We start from the raw sequence: 15,833 nt of genomic DNA on the forward strand, positions 1-15,833 counted from the left end.
GAGGACACATTTTAGACGTGTTTTCCGTTCCACATGTGCGAGGAGAATACGTTTATGAGCCACCTTGCACATATGCAGCATTACCGCTGTACAAGGTGGCCTTAAAAACGTACAAACGCCTGGGGGAGGGGGGACAGGTTCCCTTCAATTTCAGTTCTGGTGTCTGCGTGGCTTTTGCAGGACACGATGCCGGCTGCACAGCAGGGGAACAGCTGGCGGTGCTATACCCCACTGACACATTGGCTGGTGTTTTTCTCTGTGCAGCTAGCAGTACCGGGCCCCAACTGGCGGTGTTGGAGCCCGGGGTCAGCAGGAGGAGGAGAGGGAGCAGAGTGTAGGCCGAAGCCTGCACTGGCGGCAGCTTTGGGTCTGTTGTGCCTGCGTGGCTGTTGCAGGACACGTTGCCGGCTGCACAGCAGGGGAACAGCTGGCGGTGCTGAACCCCACTGACACATTGGCGAGGTGTTTTTCTCTGTGCAGCTAGCAGTACCGGGCCCCAACTGGCGGTGTTGGAGCCCGGGCTCTGCAGGGGGAGCAGAGTGTAGGCCGAAGCCTAATCGAACCAATTTCAAAGGTAACCTTTAACCCCCCCTCAGGGGTTACAAAGTAGAAGAGCCACAGCTTATGCAGCAGTAGTGGTGCACAAGTCAAAGGTTGCTCTTTTAATTTGGCTCCTTGCACACGCTGAATGGAACACGTATAACATTTAGCCCTTTATACAGTCAAACTGTGTTGGAGGCGCGAGTTCCCTTTGTAATGAGACGCAGCACAGATGTCAAGAATCCCACCTTGGTGCTGGGTGCAGCCTCCTGAGCGTTGTTATTTGCTGTACAGGAGTCTGCGCTGTCGTGTTATCCCCTGGCCTAGCGCTGTTAGCGCTGCCCATCTTCTGACCTCATTTAATGTTGGCTGGTGCGGTTCGCGATGCCCATGAATCACAGCCCCGCAGTGTATTGACATAGTTAAAACACTGCGGGGCTGGGATTCATGGCCTGGCGCAGTACATATGTTCGCCTCTCGCTTGGGTTCTTACACCTGCTTCAGACTATGTGGCGTCAGCTGATCCCTTATCGCATGCCACGGCCATGAAGCCGCACAGTCTGAAGAAGGCGGAAGGAGATGAGGGACAGGCGAACTGATGCACTGCTCATGCCCATCAAACACACCCTCGCAGTCCCAAGAAATAAGACACCGAGGGGCGTTGTGTGGGTCAGGGCGGCCGCAGAGGCGCAGGCAGCCAAACAATGATGCCAGAAGACGGGCAGCGCTACCAAGGGGGTTGCAGCGTGTCATTACAAAGGAAAGTCACACCACCGGGACGGTTAAATGGTCACACAGAGGACACATTTTAGACGTGTTTTCCGTTCCACATGTGCGAGGAGAATACGTTTATGAGCCACCTTGCACACATGCAGCATTACCGCTGTACAAGGTGGCCTTAAAAACGTACAAACGCCTGGGGGAGGGGGGACAGGTTCCCTTCAATTTCAGTTCTGGTGTCTGCGTGGCTTTTGCAGGACACGATGCCGGCTGCACAGCAGGGGAACAGCTGGCGGTGCTGAACCCCACTGACACATTGGCTGGTGTTTTTCTCTGTGCAGCTAGCAGTACCGGGCCCCAACTGGCGGTGTTGGAGCCCGGGGTCAGCAGGAGGAGGAGAGGGAGCAGAGTGTAGGCCGAAGCCTGCACTGGCGGCAGCTTTGGGTCTGTTGTGCCTGCGTGGCTGTTGCAGGACACGTTGCCGGCTGCACAGCAGGGGAACAGCTGGCGATGCTGAACCCCACTGACACATTGGCGAGGTGTTTTTCTCTGTGCAGCTAGCACATCTGGGCCCCAACTGGCGGTGTTAGAGCCCAGGGTCAGCAGGAGGAGCAGGGGGAGCGGAGTGTAGGCCGAAGCCTGCACTGGAGCAAGTTGAAAGGAAACCTTTAACCCTCCCCCCAGGCGTTTGTAGCTGGAAGAGCCATCGTGTACAGCACTAATGCTGGAAAAGGTAAACTTAGCTCTTTTAATTATGGTCCTTGCAGATGCTGAACCTAACACTTATGAAATGTGTCCCCTCACAGCGTTCAACCGTCCGGTAGGTGGAACTTTCCTTTGTCATGTGACGCAGCACAGCCGTCATTTTTACCCCCTTGTCGCCGTGCGCCGCCTCCTCAGCGTTGTTTGAATCTGTCCCGGAGCCTGCGCTGTTAGGTTACCCCTTGGCCATGCACACATTTTGCGCTGCCCGTCTTCTGACATCATTTGCTGTCAGGCTGGCTGCGCCTGTGCGGGTGCGCTGTCCGAGATTCAGCCTCGCGGTGTCGTCTAATGTAATCCCACCGCGGGCCTGGGATCCGTGTCCATGCGCAGTGCATATCCTCGCCTCTCACTCCCCTCCCTACGGCTTCTTAAGACTGTGCGGTGTCACGGCCGTGGCATGCTATTAGGGATCAGCTGACACCGAACAGTCTTTAGAAGCCGTAGGGAGGGGAGTGAGAGGCGAGGATATGCACTGCGCATGGACACGGATCCCAGGCCCGCGGTGGGATTACATTAGACGACACCGCGAGGCTGAATCTCGGACAACGCACCCGCACAGGCGCAGCCAGCCTGACAGCAAATGATGTCAGAAGACGGGCAGCGCAAAATGTGTGCATGGCGAAGGGGTAACCTAACAGCGCAGGCTCCGGGACAGATTCAAACAACGCTGAGGAGGCGGCGCACGGCGACAAGGGGGTAAAAATGACGGCTGTGCTGCGTCACATGACAAAGGAAAGTTCCACCTACCGGACGGTTGAACGCTGTGAGGGGACACATTTCATAAGTGTTAGGTTCAGCATCTGCAAGGAGCACCACGAAAAGAGGCACTTTTTCCCTTTGCATCATTACTGCTGCACAAGGTGGCTCCTTCAGTAACAAACGCCTGGGGGGGGGGGGGACAGGTTCCCTTAAATTTAACTTGTTGTGCCTGCGTGGCGGTCGCAGTACACGTTGCCGTATACACAGCAGGGGAACAGCTGGCGGTGCTGAACCCCACTAACACATTGGCGAGGTGTTTGGCTCTGTGCGTACAGCACTTCTGGACGGCAACTGGCGGTGTTGGAGCCCAGGGACAGGTGGAGGAGGAGAAGGTTGGAGGAGGTAGGAGGGATTGCCACACACACAGCAGGGGAACAGCTGACGTTACTGAACCCCAATAACAGAGGAGGGACTGTTGACTGTGCGTACAGCACTTCTGGACGGCAACTGGCGGTGTTGAAGCCCAGGGGCAGGTGGAGGAGGAGGAGGTTGGAGGAGGTAGGAGGGATTGCCACACACACAGCAGGGGAACAGCTGACGTTACTGAACCCCAATAACAGAGGAGGGACTGTTGACTGTGCGTACAGCACTTCTGGACGGCAACTGGCGGTGTTGAAGCCCAGGGGCAGGTGGAGGAGGAGGAGGTTGGAGGAGGTAGGAGGGATTGCCACACACACAGCAGGGGAACAGCTGACGTTACTGAACCCCAATAACAGAGGAGGGACTGTTGACTGTGCGTACAGCACTTCTGGACGGCAACTGGCGGTGTTGAAGCCCAGGGGCAGGTGGAGGAGGAGGAGGTTGGAGGAGGTAGGAGGGATTGCCACACACACAGCAGGGGAACAGCTGACGTTACTGAACCCCAATAACAGAGGAGGGACTGTTGACTGTGCGTACAGCACTTCTGGACGGCAACTGGCGGTGTTGGAGCCCAGGGACAGGTGGAGGAGGAGGAGGTTGGAGGAGGTAGGAGGGATTGCCACACACACAGCAGGGGAACAGCTGACGTTACTGAACCCCAATAACAGAGGAGGGACTGTTGACTGTGCGTACAGCACTTCTGGACGGCAACTGGCGGTGTTGGAGCCCAGGGACAGGTGGAGGAGGAGGAGGTTGGAGGAGGTAGGAGGGATTGCCACACACACAGCAGGGGAACAGCTGACGTTACTGAACCCCAATAACAGAGGAGGGACTGTTGACTGTGCGTACAGCACTTCTGGACGGCAACTGGCGGTGTTGAAGCCCAGGGGCAGGTGGAGGAGGAGGAGGTTGGAGGAGGTAGGAGGGATTGCCACACACACAGCAGGGGAACAGCTAACGTTACTGAACCCCAATAACAGAGGAGGGACTGTTGACTGTGCGTACAGCACTTCTGGACGGCAACTGGCGGTGTTGGAGCCCAGGGGCAGGTGGAGGAGGAGGAGGTTGGAGGAGGTAGGAGGGATTGCCACACACACAGCAGGGGAACAGCTGACGTTACTGAACCCCAATAACAGAGGAGCGACTGTTGACTGTGCGTACAGCACTTCTGGACGGCAACTGGCGGTGTTGGAGCCCAGGGGCAGGTGGAGGAGGAGGAGGTTGGAGGAAGTAGGAGGGATTGCCACACACACAGCAGGGGAACAGCTGACGTTACTGAACCCCAATAACAGAGGAGGGACTGTTGACTGTGCGTACAGCACTTCTGGACGGCAACTGGCGGTGTTGAAGCCCAGGGGCAGGTGGAGGAGGAGGAGGTTGGAGGAGGTAGGAGGGATTGCCACACACACAGCAGGGGAACAGCTGACGTTACTGAACCCCAATAACAGAGGAGGGACTGTTGACTGTGCGTACAGCACTTCTGGACGGCAACTGGCGGTGTTGGAGCCCAGGGGCAGGTGGAGGAGGAGGAGGTTGGAGGAGGTAGGAGGGATTGCCACACACACAGCAGGGGAACAGCTGACGTTACTGAACCCCAATAACAGAGGAGGGACTGTTGACTGTGCGTACAGCACTTCTGGACGGCAACTGGCGGTGTTGGAGCCCAGGGACAGGTGGAGGAGGAGGAGGTTGGAGGAGGTAGGAGGGATTGCCACACACACAGCAGGGGAACAGCTGACGTTACTGAACCCCAATAACAGAGGAGGGACTGTTGACTGTGCGTACAGCACTTCTGGACGGCAACTGGCGGTGTTGAAGCCCAGGGGCAGGTGGAGGAGGAGGAGGTTGGAGGAGGTAGGAGGGATTGCCACACACACAGCAGGGGAACAGCTGACGTTACTGAACCCCAATAACAGAGGAGGGACTGTTGACTGTGCGTACAGCACTTCTGGACGGCAACTGGCGGTGTTGAAGCCCAGGGACAGGTGGAGGAGGAGGAGGTTGGAGGAGGTAGGAGGGATTGCCACACACACAGCAGGGGAACAGCTGACGTTACTGAACCCCAATAACAGAGGAGGGACTGTTGACTGTGCGTACAGCACTTCTGGACGGCAACTGGCGGTGTTGGAGCCCAGGGACAGGTGGAAAAGCAGAGGAACACAATGTAGGCCGAAGCCTGAGAAAGTCGAAAGGGAACCTTTAACCCCCCCCCAAGGCGTTTGTAGCTGAAAGAGCCAGCTTGTGCAGCACAAAAGATGCAAAAGGAAAAGGTGGCTCTTTTCATCATGCTCCTTGCAAACACAGAACTAAACACTTATAAAATGTGTCCCCTGCAACCGTAAAACCGTCCCGGAGGTGGGACTTTCCTTCGTAATGTGACGCAGCACAGCCGTCATTCCTACCCCCCCGGCGCCGCGCACCGGCTCCTCAGCGTTGTTTTATTCCGTCCCGGAGCCTGCGCTGTTATGTTATCCCGTGGCCAGGCACACTTAGCGCTGCCCGTCTTCTGGCATCATTTGGTGTCAGGATGGCTGCGCCTGTGCGGCCGCGCTGGCAGAGAGCCCGCCTCGCAGTGTCTTCTGATTTAATCCCACTGGGGGCCTGGGATCCATGGACATGCGCAGTGCATATCCTCGCCTCTCACTCCCCTCCCTACGGCTTCTTAAGACTGTGCGGTGTCACGGCCGTGGCATGCTATTAGGGACCAGCTGACACCGAACAGTCTGAAGAAGCCATAGGGAAATGAGTGAGAGGTGGAGGTTCAGATATGCACTGCGCATGTCCATGGATCCCAGGCCCCCAGTGGGATTAAATCAGAAGACACTGCGAGGCGGGCTCTCTGCCAGCGCGGCCGCACAGGCGCAGCCATCCTGACACCAAATGATGCCAGAAGACGGGCAGCGCTAAGTGTGCCTGGCCACGGGATAACATAACAGCGCAGGCTCCGGGACGGAATAAAACAACGCTGAGGAGCCGGTGCGCGGCGCCGTGGGGGTAGGAATGACGGCTGTGCTGCGTCACATTACGAAGGAAAGTCCCACCTCCGGGACGGTTTTACGGTATCAGTGGACACATTTTATAAGTGTTAAGTTCTGCGTGTGCAAGGAGCTAAACAAAAATAGCTACCTTTTCCTTGTGCAGCATTACTGCTGCACAAGGTGGCTCTTTCAGTAACAAACGCCTTGGGGGGGGGGGACAGATTCCCTTACATTTCAGTTGTTGTGTCAGCGTGGCGGTCGCATGACACATTGCCGGCTACACAGCTGGGGATCAGCTGACGTTACTGAAACCCAATAACACTGGGTCGTATGTTTTGACTGTGCAGACGGCACTTCTGAGCCTCAACTGGCGGTGTTGGAGCACAGGAATTTAAGTTCAGGTGGTAGAAAGATGAACACAACAGGAGACCTGGATAACGTATACAGTGACCTAATTATTTAATCAGGAGGAGGAGTGGCAAATTCCTGCGAGATCCAGGCCTTGTTCATTTTCAGGAAAGTAAGCCGGTCAAGGTTATCGGAGGATAGTCGCATGCGATGGTCAGTTAGTACACCACCTGCAGCACTAAAGACACGTTCCGATAATACACTGGCCGCAGGGCAAGACAGCACCTCCAATGCATACTGGCTTAGCTCTGGCCATGTATCCAGCTTTGAGACCCAAAACTTGAAAGGGGAAGAGCCGTCTGGGAGTACAGCAAGAGGGCAAGACATGTAGTCTGTCACCATCTGACGGAACCGTTGCCTCCTGCTGACTGGAGCCGTCTGTGATGGTGTAGACTTTTGTGGGGGGCACAGAAAACTGTGCCACAGTTGGGCCATACTGGTCTTGCCTTGGGCAGAGGCACTGCTTCTGCTCCCTCTTTGTGCAGAGCCTCCTCCACTGCCTGGACGCACTGAGCTGCTTTGTAATGCACTAGCAGCACTTCTCTCAGTTGGAATGGAGAAGATGATGGAATTGACCAGTGTGTCTTGGTACTCCCGCATTTTTCGCTCCCGGTTCAACGGTGTGATGAGGCTTTCTACGTTGTCCTGGTAGCGAGGATCGAGGAGGGTGAACACCCAATAATCAGACATGTTGAGAATGTGGGCGATGCGGCGGTCGTTTCTCAGGCACTGCAGCATGTAATCCACCATGTGCTGCAGACTGCCAACTGCCCAAGAAACGCTGTCCCCTGCTGGAGGCGTGATCTCTGCCTGCTCGTCATCACCCCACCCTCGCTGTACACACTGAGTACTGGACAATTCGGTAACTCCCTCCTCTGGATGGACGTCTTCCTCCTCCATTGACTCCTCCTCATCCTCCTCACAAACTGTCCCCTGCCTACGCGTTTGTGAGGAACCACGTGGCGCTGACTGTCCAGAAGATGATGGAAATGGTGAATCCTCATCCTCCACCTCTTCCACAACATCATCCCTTAGCGCTTGCAGTGATTTTTCAAGCAGGCAGATAAGAGGGACAGTCATGCTGACTAGTGCATCATCTGCACTCGCCATCCGCGTGGAATAATCAAAGGGACGCAAAACCTGGCAGACGTCATTCATAGTGGCCCACTCTGTGGTTGTGAAGTCTGTACGGCGCTGACTGCGACTTTTTTGCGCCTGAAGCAGCTGGTACTCCATTACAGCTTGCTGCTGCTCACACAACCGCTCCAACATATGTAACGTGGAATTCCACCTGGTAGGTAGGTCACATATGATGCGATGTTCCGGCAGGCGGTGTCGGCGCTGCAGAGCCGCAATGCGCGCTTTTGCCGTGCTGGAACGCCGCAAGTGAGCACACTCTAGGCGGACCTTGTGCAGCAGTGCATCAAGATCCGGATAGTCCCTCAAAAAGCTCTGCACGACCAAATTGAGCACATGTGCCAGACATGGGATGTGAGTGAGGTTGCCGAGGCCCAGAGCTGCCACCAGATTTCGGCCATTATCACACACTACCATGCCTGGCTGGAGATTCGCTGGCACAAACCACACATCGCTCTCCTGCTTGATGGCATTCCAGAGCTCCTGCGCTGTGTGGCTACGATTCCCCAAAAAAATTAATTTCAACACGGCCTGTTGACGTTTGGCCACGGCTGTGCTCATGTCAGTCGTAACAGGTACACGTTCATCACGGGTCCATGTGGAGGTGGACTGTGACGGCTCCTGCAGCGATGATTCTGAGGAACTGGTGTAAGAGGAGGAGTCAATGCGTACAGAATGGATTCCTGCAATCCTTGGAGTGGGCAGGACACGTCCTGCGCCACTCGCACGGTCTGTACCTGGCTCAACGACATTAACCCAATGGGCAGTGAGGGAAAGGTATCGCCCCTGTCCATGTTGACTGGTCCACGCATCGGTGGTGAGGTGGACCTTGCTACTGACGGCGTTCAGAAGCGCGTGTTTTATGTGTCCCTCCACATGCTTGTGCAGGGCAGGGACGGCTTGCCTGCTGAAGTAAAAGCGGCTGGGCACATTGTACTGTGGGACTGCCAATGACATCAAGTCACGGAAGCTGTCAGTCTCCACCAGCCTGAATGACAGCATTTCCAGTGACAGCAGTTTGGCAATGCCTGCAGTCAGAGCCTGTGCTCGTGGGTGGTTTGACGAGAAAGGCCGCCTTTTCTCCCATGCCTGTACTACCGATGGCTGTAGACTGGGCTGGGAGTGTGTGGATGACTGGGAAAGTGGTGCTGCGGGTGGAATTACAGCGGGTCTCTGGACAACAGGGCCAGAGGTTCTTCCACGGCGATCCTGGGAGGAAGCCGAACCAGCTGCGTGTGAGCTAGAGGAAGAGGCAACACGAGCTGAAGAGGTGGTAGCTGCCGCTGTTGGTTGGCCTACCTCTTCAGTGTGTTTTTCTAACTCCGCCGGGTGCCTGTTGCGCACATGTTTCCACATGTTGGAGGTATTGAGGTTGCTGACATTTTTCCCTCTTTTGACTTTTTGATGACACACGTTGCATCTGACATAGCAAATGTCATCTGCAACTGTGTCAAAAAAGGACCAGGCACTGCAAGTCTTGGGAGCGCCCTTTTTGGCTTTTGGAAGAGACATGCTCCTAACGGGTGCCAAAGCGGAGGCTGCAGGATCCGCAGTCTTCCCCCTCCCTCTCCCTCTTTGGGCCGTACGGGGAATCTCTTCCTCAGAGCTGCTCCCACCACCTTCCTGTCCCTCACGCCAAGATGGGTCGAGGACCTCATCATCTACACTACCCTCTGCCCCCAACTGCTCCTCCTGGGTAGTCTCAGCAGCAGAGCACGCACTAGTAAGTGGCACCTGAGTGTCATCATCAGCTGATGCGGCCTGCGATGTGGTGACCGGAGCCACTGGCCCACCCGCCTCTTCAGAGGAAGACAGAAAAAGCTGTTGGGCATCACTGCACCCTGCCTCTTCTTCCATTTCTCCAATGCTGCTTGGCTGGCCCCCTGTTTCCAAGCCAAGAGATTCAGAGAACAGAAGTAGAGACGGCTCCTGTCCTGGGCTCTCTGTCTGCCTGGGCAATTTGGCAGGTGGTGAAGAGACAGATGGCTGCTCTCCAGTGCTCTGTGTCTGAGAGGATGTGGCACTAATGGAAGTTGATGCATTAGCTGCCATCCATCCGACAACAGCTTCAATTTGGTCTTGACGCAGCAGCGGTGTACGGCGCTCTGACACAAAGCTGCGCATGAACGACTGTTGCCTGGTGAAAGTGGGTGCTGATGAGTCACCGGTGCCCGCAGCAGGCACAGAATCCCCACGTCCCCTCCCTGCTCCGCGCCCACGCCCACGCCCACGTGCCTTACTCACTGCCTTCTTCATCTTGGTTGACTGATAAAGATAAGCAGAAAAGTACTAACGGATTTGTGTGCTTATTCCTGAGCAACTCCTCCTAACAGGTATAAGAAACACTAATTTTCTAAAGTGTGGACTAGACTTTAATATGAGCTAATGTGGCCTACAGAAATGTAAAGTGGTGTAACTGGTGTGTTTGGTGAACTTTATTATTTATTTCTTTTTTGGGGGCTGAACTGACAACAGATAGAGCTGCAGTCACACAGAGACCGTGCAGACAGCCGTAAACGGCGCTGCAAGGCCCAAAAACCCTCCTCTACTTTATCTTATGTAGTGTTTTTCCACAAATTAGCTGGAGACGGGTGGAAAGACACTAATAGGATTTTTTTAAATTAATTAGCAGCAGACTACACTACTTGAAAAAAAATTAAAATTGATTTGGCGGTATGACGCAGTGAACAACCCTGAGCTGGAGACAACCAGGCTACGGCTGCTCACAGACTACAGGGCGAGCTGCAGTCACACGGAGACCGTGCAGACAGCCGTAAACGGCGCTGCAAGGCCCAAAAACCCTCCTCTACTTTATCCTATGTAGTGTTTTTCCACAAATTAGCTGGAGACGGGTGGAAAGACACTAATAGGATTTTTTAAAATTAATTAGCAGCAGACTACACTACTTGAAAAAAAATTAAAATTGATTTGGCGGTATGACGCAGTGAACAACCCTGAGCTGGAGACAACCAGGCTACGGCTGCTCACAGACTACAGGGCGAGCTGCAGTCACACGGAGACCGTGCAGACAGCCGTAAACGGCGCTGCAAGGCCCAAAAACCCTCCTCTACTTTATCCTATGTAGTGTTTTTCCACAAATTAGCTGGAGACGGGTGGAAAGACACTAATAGGATTTTTTTAAATTAATTAGCAGCAGACTACACTACTTGAAAAAAAATTAAAATTGATTTGGCGGTATGACGCAGTGAACAACCCTGAGCTGGAGACAACCAGGCTACGGCTGCTCACAGACTACAGGGCGAGCTGCAGTCACACGGAGACCGTGCAGACAGCCGTAAACGGCGCTGCAAGGCCCAAAAACCCTCCTCTACTTTATCCTATGTAGTGTTTTTCCACAAATTAGCTGGAGACGGGTGGAAAGACACTAATAGGATTTTTTAAAATTAATTAGCAGCAGACTACACTACTTGAAAAAAAATTAAAATTGATTTGGCGGTATGACGCAGTGAACAACCCTGAGCTGGAGACAACCAGGCTACGGCTGCTCACAGACTACAGGGCGAGCTGCAGTCACACAGAGACCGTGCAGACAGCCGTAAACGGCGCTGCAAGGCCCAAAAACCCTCCTCTACTTTATCCTATGTAGTGTTTTTCCACAAATTAGCTGGAGACGGGTGGAAAGACACTAATAGGATTTTTTTAAATTAATTAGCAGCAGACTACACTACTTGAAAAAAAATTAAAATTGATTTGGCGGTATGACGCAGTGAACAACCCTGAGCTGGAGACAACCAGGCTACGGCTGCTCACAGACTACAGGGCGAGCTGCAGTCACACGGAGACCGTGCAGACAGCCGTAAACGGCGCTGCAAGGCCCAAAAACCCTCCTCTACTTTATCCTATGTAGTGTTTTTCCACAAATTAGCTGGAGACGGGTGGAAAGACACTAATAGGATTTTTTTAAATTAATTAGCAGCAGACTACACTACTTGAAAAAAAATTAAAATTGATTTGGCGGTATGACGCAGTGAACAACCCTGAGCTGGAGACAACCAGGCTACGGCTGCTCACAGACTACAGGGCGAGCTGCAGTCACACAGAGACCGTGCAGACAGCCGTAAACGGCGCTGCAAGGCCCAAAAACCCTCCTCTACTTTATCCTATGTAGTGTTTTTCCACAAATTAGCTGGAGACGGGTGGAAAGACACTAATAGGATTTTTTTAAATTAATTAGCAGCAGACTACACTACTTGAAAAAAAAAAAAAAAGAACAGTATGAGGCAATGAACCACCCTCCCTGAACTGAATACAACCAGCTATGGATGGCCTATGTGGCTGCACTCAGACTAGAGAGTGGGCTGCACTCACACACACACACACACAGACCTTGCAGATCGCTGTGAAAACAGCGCTACAAGGCAAAAGCAAGGTGAATAGTAGGTGAACACAGCGGTTGCTAAATTAGCCTTTGGAAAGCACAAAGAAGCAAATCGCTATCTCTAAACTGTCCCTCAGTCAGCAAACAGCGTCCTGTCACTAACTGAATTCACAGCAGAGTGATCGCAAAATGGTGCCAGCGACTTTTAAACTGCATCATGACATCATTTCAGCAGCCAATCACAGCCTTGCCAGTAGTTTCATGCCCTTCATGCTAAACAGGATGTGCCCACACTTGGAATCATTCTCATTGGCTGAATTTCGGAATTTTGAATCTGGGAACTTCCGATTCCGGTATCCGATACGCGGCAAGTATCGGAATCCCGGTATCGGAATTCCGATACCGCAAGTATCGGCCGATACCCGATACTTGCGGTATCGGAATGCTCAACACTAAATGTGACAAATAAAAAAGGCAGCTCCATGGCATGCAAATATGAAATATAAAAATTGAATTGCATCACTACCCCTCCGCAGAGATATAGATTTTAGTCTAATAGAGGATTCATGGTCCCATACAGATGAAGACTTTATTCTAAGAGAGGAAAGATATTGCCCCCACAGTCTACAGCTCCTGCACCTCCTCCTCTTCAGCCTCCATCTCTGAAATGAGCACATCAGTTAGAAGCTGGAAGCACTGCAGCACTGCTTCAGTCAAGTGGCAACATGCTGTGTTGAAGCTAATCTGCTCAATGCTGAAGAGTTGTGGACAGCGCTGAAAGAGCAGTCAGATTTTTGGATGACATCGGTGAACCTACAGCCAGGCATGGTCGTGTGTGACAATGGCCGGAACATGGTAGCGGCTCTGAGACAAGGTGAGCTTACACATGTACCTTGCCTGGCCCATGTGCTTAACCTCGTCGTTCAATATTTTCTCAAAAGTTACCCGGAGCTGCCAGATCTGCTAGTGAAAATACGCCATCTGTCTGCCCATTTTAGAATGTCAGCTACAGCTTCAGCCGCCCTTGCCATGCTTCAGCAGCATTTGCAGCTTTCGGCTCACCGACTGCTGTGTGATGTCCCCATGCATTGGAACTCTCCACTGCATACAGTACAGACCAAAAGTTTGGACACACCTTCTCATTTAAAGATTTTTCTGTATTTTCATGACTATGAAAATTGTACATTCACACTGAAGGCATCAAAACTATGAATTTACACATGTGGAATTATATACTTAACAAAAAAGTGTGAAACAACTGAAATTATGTCTTATATTCTAGGTTCTTCAAAGTAGCCACCTTTTGCTTTGATGACTGCTTTGCACACTCATACTGTATGTTGGAAAGGTTTTGTGAGCAGAAGAGGGCAGTTGTTGACTACAGCATCAACAAGGCCGTAGATATTTAGTTCAGACTCCACACATAAGACCTCAGGAGTGGACATGGATGTCAGACATATGTACCTTCTTCCAAAACTTTGAGGACTGCTCCAAGATGGTGAGCAGCGATGTCGCCATAATTAGCGTCACCATCCTGCTTCTCTGCATTCTGAAAACCTCTCTGCTCACAATTAAAGAGGATGCATTGCAGGCAGAGCACAAGTACATGGAGCAAGGAACCATACAGGGTGATTACACTCAGCCCAACCTCATGTTGTCCCAACATGGATTAGTAGGCAATGAGGAAGAGGAGGAGGAGGAAGAACAGGAGCTGCTTTCATGTGCGATAGATAGTACTTCAAGCACAGCTGTCATACCGTCTGTTCAGCGTGGATGGCTGAGAACAGGGAGGAGGAGGATGAGGAGGACAGCATGGTCAGTCATCCTGTTGGTGAGGACATGGAAGTCTTGCCTGTTAGCAGGCTGGTACGCATGGCTGACTTTATGTTGCGGTGCATTTCCCATGAACCTCGCAATATTAAAATTTTTGGTGACACATTACTTGTTGGTGACAATTCTAGACCCATGCTACAAGGAGAACTTTCAATCTCTTATTCCAGAGGCAGACAGGTGTATTAAAATGTTGCAGTACCAGAGGGCCCTTGCAGCAGAATTACTTAAAATATTCCCATCTGAAAATACTGGCAGAGAATTGCAATGTTTGGGAAGATGCTGAGAGAGTACCTTGCTGATCGTACAAACGTCCTCCGGGATTCCTCTGGGCCCTTTAATTATTGGGTATCCAAGCTGGACACGTGGCATGAACTGGCTCTCTACACCTTGGAGGTTCTGGCCTGCCCTGCTGCTGGCTTTCTGTCAGAGCGGGTTTTCAGTGCCGCTGGTGGAATTATAACAGATAAGCGCATCCGCCTGTCAACTGAAAATGCTGACAGGCTGACACTTATAAAAATGAACAGGGGCTTGATTGGGCACGACTTCTGTACACCACCGGGTGAAAACAGCAAAACATAACCTCAAATACATTGTCTTTTTGTGGAGGTGTATTCTCATGCACATTTTCACAACCACACATGAGTATACGCTTACTGATTTGGTCCGTTTGGTGTTTTTCTCCTCCATATCCTCATCCTCATCATCGACAACCATACGAACACCAGAGTGAACGTATTCCGTGATGCAAAAGTAACTCATTTTTTTGTGCAAGGGTGTTTCTATGATGCTCGTTAATCATTTTAAACCCCAAAAAAATTTTAGTCCCCCAGGGGGAAATGTTTGTCAGCCCATACACTTAGTGTATGGGCATTACAAGTCTAAGAGACCCGCTCCTTAACATTGGGCCCAGTTTTTTAATAAGGACTTCCTCCACATCTCATCATTCTCCTCCACTAGAACACCCTGGTGAATGTGTTGTATGCTGCAACAGCCATTCAATGTTTGGGCAAGGGTGTCTATGATCCCCATAATTTTTTTTTTTTAAATGTAGTCCCCATGGGGAAATGTTTGTCAGCCCATGCACTTAGTCTATGAGCATTACAAGTCTAGAAGACACGCTCCTTTCCATTGGGCCTTTTTCTAATGAGGCCTTCCTTCACGTCTCACCATCCAATGCTAGGGATCACTGATGAGCGAAAATGCTCGCCACAACTCGGTACTTGCCCAAAAATCACCGAGCATTTCCGGAATTATTAGGCAGGAGCTTGTGTCTACTTCCTGCAATTTTGGCGCTCTTTACAGCGCCAATGAATATGCAGGGATTGTCTGCCATGCACTGTAATACTGCAGCCATCTTTGTTGTGGTATTACAGTGATTGGCTGGCTGCACAACAGCATCAGGTCTGTAAGAGACCTGACGCCACCCTTCTCGGTGCATTCTGCTCCTGGTCTACTATTGTTCAATCCATAAATCCTGATAAACCAACAGTACTTTTCACGGCTAATACGGGGATATATAGATCAATGTGCTAGGTAGTCAGGGGAGTCTATGTGCACATATCCACATCACTGCAAGGCAGGCAGGCACTGTAGGTGAGTCTATAGATCTCCCTGCATAAATCAAAAGGCTCCATTACTGTCTGCTGCTACATATTTTATATATACCTAGCTGCAGATATCCGTGGCCAGGATTTTTTTGGGGGGTGACACCTTATACCTGCTAATTTTAGTACAAAGCAATCCAGAGCCCCATTTTTTTCAACATTTATTTGCTTGGACACAATGCAGACTACAACCAGGTCATTTTAATACAAGAGCATTAAAATCTAACAATTTGAAACGGTTGTTTTTGTCCTAGTCATCAGATGTGAGTGCGCATAAAATTCTTGCCCTTTTTTATTCTTTAGCTGGCAAAAAATATTTTGCTACAGTTCTTATATTTAGCACTGTAATTTGTACACCACACGCATTGCATATCATTGCGCTAAATATTG

This window comes from Ranitomeya variabilis, chromosome 4 (genome assembly GCF_051348905.1).
Source record: "Ranitomeya variabilis isolate aRanVar5 chromosome 4, aRanVar5.hap1, whole genome shotgun sequence".
Classification (NCBI taxonomy): Eukaryota; Metazoa; Chordata; class Amphibia; order Anura; family Dendrobatidae; genus Ranitomeya; species Ranitomeya variabilis.